This window comes from Ceratotherium simum, chromosome 27 (assembly GCF_057802395.1).
Source record: "Ceratotherium simum simum isolate JZ-2026a chromosome 27, ASM5780239v1, whole genome shotgun sequence".
NCBI classification, from domain to species: Eukaryota; Metazoa; Chordata; class Mammalia; order Perissodactyla; family Rhinocerotidae; genus Ceratotherium; species Ceratotherium simum.
The window spans coordinates 28,260,674-28,270,421 of NC_141926.1; positions in this window are offsets into that span (position 1 = coordinate 28,260,674).

Below are 9,748 nucleotides of genomic sequence, written 5' to 3' on the forward strand. Positions count from 1 at the left end.
ACCCACAAAGGATGTGAATTTGCTACTGCCAGATTCCTGCTGTCACTACCAACCTGGAGCCCCTTGAAATGAAAAAGATCTCGTCTTGAGATATTTCAGACCATGTATGCGACGTCAATTCCTGCCTCAAACCCACATCCCCAGGTTAGCAGCTTGTGGTTGTGAATTTCTTCCTCCATCCAGAGGAAAGGATAAAAAAGACGTTTTTTCACTGTCTTCCTTGGGGAGAAGGTTTTCTCCCTCTTTCCTGATGCTTTTTCTTTTCGCCTGGGTGCTGCGCTTTATGTTCTTTCTTCTGCCTACTGGCCTGGATTAAGTTTTATGGGCCCAAAGACCCAGTTTACAGTGGGCGGAGGAACATTTAAGTGAAAAATGTAAAATTATGCAGGAAAGTTAATACTTACTTAGAATAGGAAAAGAAATAGCAAAAGTTATAAAAATATGACAAATACCAACAAATATAATTAAATCCAGTCATCTCAATAATAGTTTTTCTGATATTTTTGGCTGCATCCCTTCATATGTTAACAGTGTTGTAATATTTTCTGTGAGGAGACTAGAAAAGTAATTTAGTTTTCCTTTTGGCATAGTTGATCAAAATGAATTCAGGCTTTTTTGATTCTTGGCCACTGAGAGTATTCTTCACTTCTTTCCCAGCCTAAGGGATGCATTCGAACTTTTAATATTTTATCCAACATTGTAAGTATCTTGTTAATGGGAGTGTTTTCTAGCTGCATGATCAGCCATGTTCCTGGAAATATAACTCCCTGCTGAATTCTTGAAGCCACTCCAACACGCCTTCTGTCTACACCACTCCACTGAAATGACTCGTCAAGATAACTTCTGCTGTCCTCATTTTACTCAGAAGCACTTATTGTAGGTGACCACTTCCTCCTTTCAGAAATATTCTGCTGTCTTGGACTAAGAGACACCAGACTTTCCTATTTCATTTGACATTCTTCTCTACTTCCTTTTCTGGTTTTCCCTCCAACATAGCACCTTTTAATGCTTTTCAGAACTCAGTCCTAGGCCCTCCTCTCTCCTCTCTACGTCATTGTATACATATCATGAATTCCCTTGACTCGAACTGCATCTCAGAGCTGATGATTCTCAAATTTATATCGCTAGAGGACAATTCTGCTCCAAGCTGCAGACTTACAACTCCAGTTGCAAACTTACATACATATAGAAAATTAAAACATATCAAATCATATGAAATTGGAACCAAGTCCAGAGACCTCCTAGGTGTCCCTTTCCAATCATACTTCTTCCCTCCCTTTTAGAAGTTATCATTATCCTGACTTTAGTAATCCTAGTCTTTGCTGGTATAAATGCTTTTAAGAACTTTTTTTTATGTGTAAGCTGAAACAGATGTACCCAAATATCTTTAGTAAAAATACTCATGAATCGCTGAATAAGTACTCATAACTTCAGATGTTTTAAAATAATGCTAAATACTTTTCCAAGGTGGTTGTACTAATATACACATCCACGAGTGTAATTGAGGGTTCCTAATGCTACATATACATCATCACCAATATTAATTGGTAGTGCCAAACATTAATTTTTTTTTTGGTAGTGCCAATTTTTTTTTACCAATCTTGTGGACTTTTGGTGGTATCTCATTGTGGTTTTAATTTGCATTTTCCTGATTACTAATGAGATTGAGCACTTTTCCACGTTTATCAGTCATTTGGATATATTTTTTTGTAAATCCCCTGCCCAAGTCCATTTTTTAATTGTATTCTCAGGCATTTTTGTATTATATATATGTATAATTTTTTAAATTATTGTTTTTTTGCTTTGTGGCTATGCTTTTCTTCTACGCCTTCATCATAGCCTGAACTGTGTCAACTGTTAAAGTTGTAAGTCCATTTCCCACAATCTCTTTTTCTGTATGATTGGCCAAAAGAATTGCAAGATGAGGAAAGTAGAAGAATTAGCCTTTGTTCTCTAAAGGCCCTTAGTTAGATGTGGTGACTGACACATGCAGAGGTACCCACAGGTTCTAGCTTGTACCTGCTCTCCTCCACTCCACACTCAGCTCTTTGACTGCTAACTCTGTTCACCAGCAGTTGCCCTAGGCCCATCATCACGGTAGAAGTGGTAGCCATACAGGGCACACCTTCTCCCAGATTTCCCTATGGGCCTTCTCCTCAGAGTCCCACTTCAGCAGTTGGGCATGCTTCTCTTCCCAGGTTGACTGGTCAGTGACACCTTCTCTGATTTTCCAACTTCTGTCCTAGAACTTCACCTCCCAGATCCTCCCACAATTGTGTAAGTTTTAATTATTATAAGTATCTTATCTCACAACTCATAGTAGTTCTACTTCCCTCATTTAACCTCATAAATGTAGTTATTGGTATCAGAAGTGGTTCCAGGGTAACAGAATCTTGAATATGGTAATCTACAATTTTTATCTCCAATCTGATTAGATTAAAATGAATTAATGTTGCCTATCATAAAGGGGACACTGGTAGTCCATGGATTGCAGTGGCAAAATTGTGACTTATCACCTGAAATCACCTGCAATTAAATGCCTATAGAATGCAAGACTTTGGGTGACTAAGTAGCTGCTGCCATATTTTAATGAAAATTGGAATACAACAATTGATTGGTTGCTTCAAAGTGCACTGAAGAATTTGAAGAAAGAAAATGATGAGCTCAGGGCCTTAAATTCCCATCTCAAAGTGTGGGTCAAGAACAAGAAAGCTTCTGCAACTACCCTAAATGAAACCCTTGTCTCCTGACCACAAGGTTGTTTCTAAAACATACCTGAAGTTTAATCCTGTGGGTGGCTGAATTAAAAAGGAAATTGAATTCACAGTATTACAGGATCTCTTTTGTTAAAGTTAGGTCATTGACTGTGAAAGAGTGGGACCCTGAAAATGGAATGGGGAAACATGGGCAGTTTCCAATGAAGCTGAGGACCGTGAACCCCAACTCTCTGCTGAACCTTCAATAAGAAGGCCTTCCTCCCGTCTGAGGTTAGATTTCCTTTGTCTGAAGAACCTGTTACGGCCTCATCTGAGGTAGCTGTCTTGCAGGGAACTGATCTTCTTCAAGTTCTCACTTACCACCTCTCATTGCTTGTAGGCCTATATTCAGACTCAAGTCCTAGCAGGCCCCACAGTTAAACTACAAAGTGTGACCTAAGAGGAGACACCATACACATCAAAAGTAACGCAAAATTCTGCAATTTATATTGAGAGAAACCTGAGGACTCTGTGTGAGAATGGATGTTTGATCAGGGTAAAAGAATGTAATGTTGGATTGGGCTGAATCTATTGATATGGAAGCACTAAGCAGAGACTCTATATTTAATTGTTGGCTTCAATGGCTAGTAGCAGCTCTGTCAGTTTTCTTGGTTGGTTGACTGGAACTTGGACTCAAAAGTGGCTGCCACTGAATGAAGTTGAGCTGCAAGAACTTTCTTGGTATATTGTATATGGAATTGTCCAAAAGTTTTTGGAGATTGTAATGCTGGAGTAGATTTATTAGGTAAGACTTGCTCACCTACCTGCTATGCTCACTGGAGAGTCCAGAAGACACTCACTTCATCAAATCCTTGGGAAATATGTTGGTGAAGTGATCATGGGAATCCTTGAAGTTATTCTCTGTGCACCAGAAATGACAATGGGAAGTGCTGACCTCAAAACAGGTTCCCAGGATTCAATGGGAATAAAAGGATCCCAGAGAGGTAGGGGTCATGTAGCATCACTGAACTAGCAGAGCCGAGATGTGCATGGTTACTTTAATGGCAGCACAGCCAAAGTAACTGGAAGGTTTGATATTTGGCAATGTCTAATTGTCATGGTCCCCTAGGACTGAAGTAGCTAAGTAGCCTATTTAGGAAGAAAAGCTTGTAAATCTGTTGAACAGAAGTGTGATTTGAATCACCAAAATGAAGAGTCATGCCCTGTCTACCAATTCCAAGACTTGAGCCAGTTTTCAGCCCCAGAGTCTCTTGAATGAAAGAGAGAGCTAGTCCCTTTGAGAAAATTCCCAATTGTGCATCAGAAGTATCCATATTCTTAAGTCATACCTTTCCCCTAAAGGGACCTGTGCCCATTTACCAAGGTGACTGTGCATTGGGGAAAGGATATAATCAGGCATTTCAGGCATGATGGATACTATATCTGAACTGCTACTAATTCCTGGGGATGCCAGGAATGGTGTGGTATACCAGTAAGAGTAGGAATTTATGTAGGTCAGATGACTAATAGAGTTTGGGGTTAGGTCCATTTCAACTACTTTCTGTTCCCAGCAGGTTTTTGTCCAGGATGATCTCTGTCCTTCCAAAAGCTTTGTTTTTAAGCATTTTTTATTTCCTTGAGGGTTAGACTGCCTCAGCACCCTCTGATTTTTTTGCAACACTTTCATGTCCATGTCTTTTTGTATTCATCCACAAACTGAAGCCAATGGAGCCTTCTCCGTTTTGCCAGCTGTTCTCAGATCTACCTGCAGAACATTCCAATCAGATTGGGGTCTACTTGCTTTATCGATATTTATTGGCAATCTCTGTTTTCTGAGGGTTTTAGGACACACAAAATTTCCTTTTCTTTACTCTGTTACCTCCTCACATCTGCTAAACCTGCCAAAGTCTTGCAAAAAATATTGTGGTTGCCTGTAGTTTGGCTCCAACCACTTATATTTTGTGGCTTATGAGGATACCTTGTTACTTAATTTCGTTGAAAAATGCAGTGTGTTTTTCTTTAGCTATCCTTGTTGCTTTTTTTTTTTTTTTTAATGAAGAAAGGATCTGGGAACATTTCAGAAAGTATGTCATCATAATTATCTCATCCAAGCCATAAGTCCATTCTTTACATGATTTTTTACTGCTCGTTGCAGATATCTTTTCCCACTACATTACCTTGTTTTTTTTACTCTCTTTAGGGAATCTCTTGATGAACAGAATTCTTAATTGGGGTTAATTTTGTCAAAAATTTCCTTCATGTTTAATTCTTTTTGTGTTAGAAATTTGTGTTAAGAAATCTTGTTATTCGAAGATCTTAAAGATACTCCCCTATGCTATCTTCTAAAAGATTCACAGATTTCTGTGATTTAGCCCTTATGGAACAGCTGGTATCAGAATAACGTTCCTGCCGTCAACAACCATAAAACTCGATAAAAATACGTGAAGCAACTCTTTTCAGTGTTCGACAATGGACAGTGTAAGGTTGCAATACTTGAGGGCAGTGAAGCACACCAGGTAAACTTTCTCTCTGAAGATATTTTCAAAATATGGGGTAAGGGAAGTACAACCCAAGCAAAGAGAAGTTGTCTGATTGGGCGAAATTTCCAGGACTACTGAAGGCATACTGGAGTTCCAAACTGTTACACTTAGACATTTTTATTTTTCTCAGAAATTAAGTGACCACTTTGAAAAATGATTCCTTTTTTTAAATAATTGATATTTTAGTGCTTGCTAGTCCAAATTTTAAGTTAATTCTATGTGTTGTGTGGAAGTGTGAGGACAGCATAATTTTCATAATTATTGTAAGGGGCGGGGGCACTTAAAATTAGTACTTTATTTCCTTTCAAGCCTCAGGCTTGTGATTTAAGCACAGCAGCCTCTAAAAGAAGGACCAGGCAGAAAATTTAGCTCTTTTTCACTGAAAATTTTTGTTAACATAAATGTTATGTTGATATTTTATCCTTTTAAAATTAATATAAATTTTTTACAGTTTCAACTTCTAATATGGTAAATATCAATAGATATAACCTGCCCAAACAAAAGCTCTTTTAGGTCCTAAATAATTTTAGATTGTGAAGAGGTCCTGAGGCCAAAAAGTCAGAGAGCTGCTGTTCTATACCAATAATTTTCAATTAGAAAATATTTTTTTTGAGTGGGAAAAAGAAACATTCATAAATACCACAAAAAACATTAAAACACATTAAGATACCTACAATTAAAGACAAATGAAAATAATTTTAAAACTCTACTGAGGGACATATAAATCTAATAAAAGAACAGACAATATTTTTTTTTTGGATAGAAAGACTCAATATTGTAAAGGCACCATGATTTCTCTATATGCCAACCTATGTAAGCCAATGTAACTACAATCAGAATGCCAACAGAATTTTTATTTGAAGGAATATTAAATAATTCTAAAGCTTATCTGTAAAAGAGTACAGAAAATTCTGGAAAAAAATGAGTATTAAAGGCATGTATGTTTGGAAGTAACATGACATAGGAAAATGAATATTAGTTATAAAACAAATATTTCAAATCAATGTTAAAACAACAGTAATTAAATTAGTCATGGTAGTCAAATAGACAAAAACATAAATGGAACTGAATAGTGTTTATAAATATAAAATATGAAAATTTATTATCTAGTGGAGATTACATTTTAGATCAGTCAGGGAAAAGAGAAATTATTTTATAAATGGTATTAGACAACTAGATAATCTTGGCAGAATTTTGTGAATCTTTACCTCATCCCTTAAATTAATATAATTTCCAACTGCATTAAAAACTGACATAGAAAACAAAATCATAAAAATACCAGAAGAAAACATGGGTGAGTATTTTTATAATCTTGGACAGGGAACATTCTTTCTAAACATAGTGTCAAAGGCAGACATTATAAAGCAGATCAACAGATTTGATCACATAAAGTCATAAAACAATAATATTATAAGCAAGCTTAAAATAAATGACAGAAAGAAAAACACTTGCAATGTGTGTAATAAAGGATTAATGATTCCAAATATGAGCTATTGCAAATTTATAAACATGAACACCCAAAAGAAAAAGTGCAAAGGGTATAAGCAGGTAGTTAAGTACACAATATATACAAACAGCCATTAATATATTCAAATATATTCACTCTCACTAAACATAAAAAATAATACATTAAACTTTTGGCTGTCACTGAAAAATATTAAAGACTGCTAAACACATTCTCATGCACTAGAGGTGGCAGTGTAAACTGAATACTTTTGGTGAAGGACAGTTTGACAATTTAGCTCAAAATTTTAAATCTGTATACTCAGTAACTCAGGCAGAAATTATACATTTAACAATTTAGCAGAAAGACAAAAGGCATAAAAATAATACACACATAGAAATAAGTAGCGGTCTATATTTTATGTCCACGAATAAATTATAGTACATTTTCCTTATATTCAAATACTGTAAAGCAGTAAGAGAGATCTCCACACACTTTCTTGGAAATATGTCTACATTTATTATATTTTTAAAGTTTTATGAAAATCATTTAGGTATAGTCGTGTGTGTGTACATGTGCACATGCATAGAAAGACATCCAGAGGCATCAACACAAAAATGTTAACAATGTCTAACTCTGGGTAGATAAATGGATTTAGGTGGATTATTGCTTTGGTCTTACTACTTGTTTATTTTGTTTTATATACGTACTATTGAGCAGACTGTGTGGCATGAGGCACGCACACAAATGTGTGAATACATGGATGGGCATGAATTCATATTACATAAAAATCCCTTCACTGCTAATTTTAAAAATAAAGCATTAAATAGCATCATTAAAAGGTCTCATTTGATACAAAAGAGCAACAAGATTTTAACCAGAACTAGTGCGTTTACTCTTGAGCACCCAGAGATAGCCTACAAACACATTCCTGAATAGTTAGCATTTTAGGGATTAACATCTTTGGATAAAAAGGAAATCTTCAAGAGGAAACTAGTGTGTTGGTTTCTTTACCTATGGTTTCTCAGCTCCAATTACACCCTCAATCCCCTGCTCTGTGATGCTGGGGCTGGGACTCTGCCAATTGCATTTTCCCGACCCCATCGACTGCTGCATTCCATTTAGGTCCTGCCAATATCTAAGTATTACAGAGAAGTTGGAAGGTAGAAGAGGAAATCAAGATTAACTTCTTCATCTTTGCTTGCCAATCCTACCAATGTTGACATAATAATGTCAGTTGAATCCAGTCTTCAACTACTTTCAGAACTTCTAGAATTATCTTCATTGCATCCCTCAGAAGTAGCAACAGTAGTTAGGTGGTAAACATCCTCAGAGGTCTGACCACCAACTCCATGGGGACCCCGTTTTTGGAGTTCCACAGTTCTGGTAACCCCAACTTTTTCCCTTTTGTTTCCCCACCCCTAGGAATAGTAGCTGCATCCCGTAGTTAGGATCTCTGGGTGATCCCCTAATGTCTCCGCCACATCTCTTCTGGTCAAAGACTTAGTGTGGGCTTTCCTGATCGGACACATGCTGCTAGAGGTGCTATCTGAAGAGCAGATGTAGTCAAGTGGTTAATAGCTGGATCAAGATAAAGAGACATAAATGCTCAAGGCCGATTTGCTCAGGTTAGCACTTTGGAGGGTGTCTGAATGTTCCAGAGGTGTTAACAGACGAAGATGTCCATATCAGCAAGGATCTGGGGCAGGTCTGTTTAACAGAACTTCCTGCAATGAAAATTTTGTAAAACATGTTGCCAGTATGGTAGACAATAGTCACATGTGGCTATTGAACATTTGAAATGTGGCTGGCATGACCAAGTAATTTTAATTTTATTTGGTTTAAATTTAAATAGCCACATGTGGCTAGTGGCTACCATACTGGACAATGCAGGTCTAAGGTAACTGGAGGGTCGGAGAACACGCAAGACTGCACCTCTATTAAGTTGCCAGATATTTTAACAGGTACTGGGGTTACAAAAATGAGACACTATCTTCCTCTAAAGGAGCTCAGTCCAGTAATGGAAGACAGACATGGAAAACCTCTTTGAAAGATTATTCTGCCAACAATGTGGAAGATGGATTGTAGAGGCAAGATCAAAGATAGAGAGGCCACTCAGGGCCAAATCCAAATGTCCAAATTAAGAGATGAGAGACCTCATCAATAGCAGTAGTGAAGGGATGCATGAGGAAGATACTAAAAAATCTGACCTGTCAACACTTGTTAATCAGTGGTAAATAAAAGTAGAATTGAGAATAATTCCCCATTTCTGGACTATTGTATCATTCAGCAAGGGAATATAGAAAATCAGGCTTGGGAAGAAGTGGTGAAGGCAGTTTGGAAGTGCAAAGTTTAAAGTGCCTGTGAAACATCCAAGTCTACATGTCAAACAGACAATTGGAAACACACATGGATCTAGAACTCACAAGGGAGGTTTCGTTAGAAACATTGACTTGTGAATCATTAGCATGTAGGTAGCACAGGAAGATGAACTAGTAGACATGACCATCCAGGAATGGTGAGGAGTTAGAAAGGGGGCAAAGTATAGAATCTTGACAACACTGATATTTAAGGAGCAGAAAGAAAATAACAAGGAATGCAGGTAGGAATGAGTGTAGCCCAAAGAAGCCTGTCTCAAGAAGGCAGAGACTCCGAAAATCAGGAGTAACCAATAGTGACAAATTGTAAAATGGGCTGACAATTATTGAACACTTATTATGTGGCAGACATTTTACCACTTTTATATATAGAAACCCACTTAAATCTATAATCCTCACTTCCCCCCACCAAAAAAAACCACCAAAGAACTCTATAAGGTAGGTTATACTGTAATCCTATTTTATAGATAAAGAAACTGAGGCACAGACAAGTTAAAGAGCCCACTCAAGGTCAACATGCAGGTAGGAAGTAGCCAGGATCTGGACCTAGGCAGTCTGGTTCTAGAGCCTGCACTCTTAACCTCTCAGTAAAGAAAGAGAGAAGTCCAGTATGCAAAGGACTGAAAACCATTTGAGTGCTGGAGCACTCAATGTTTGGCTGGAGCACATGACAAAAAGGGCATGCTCCAT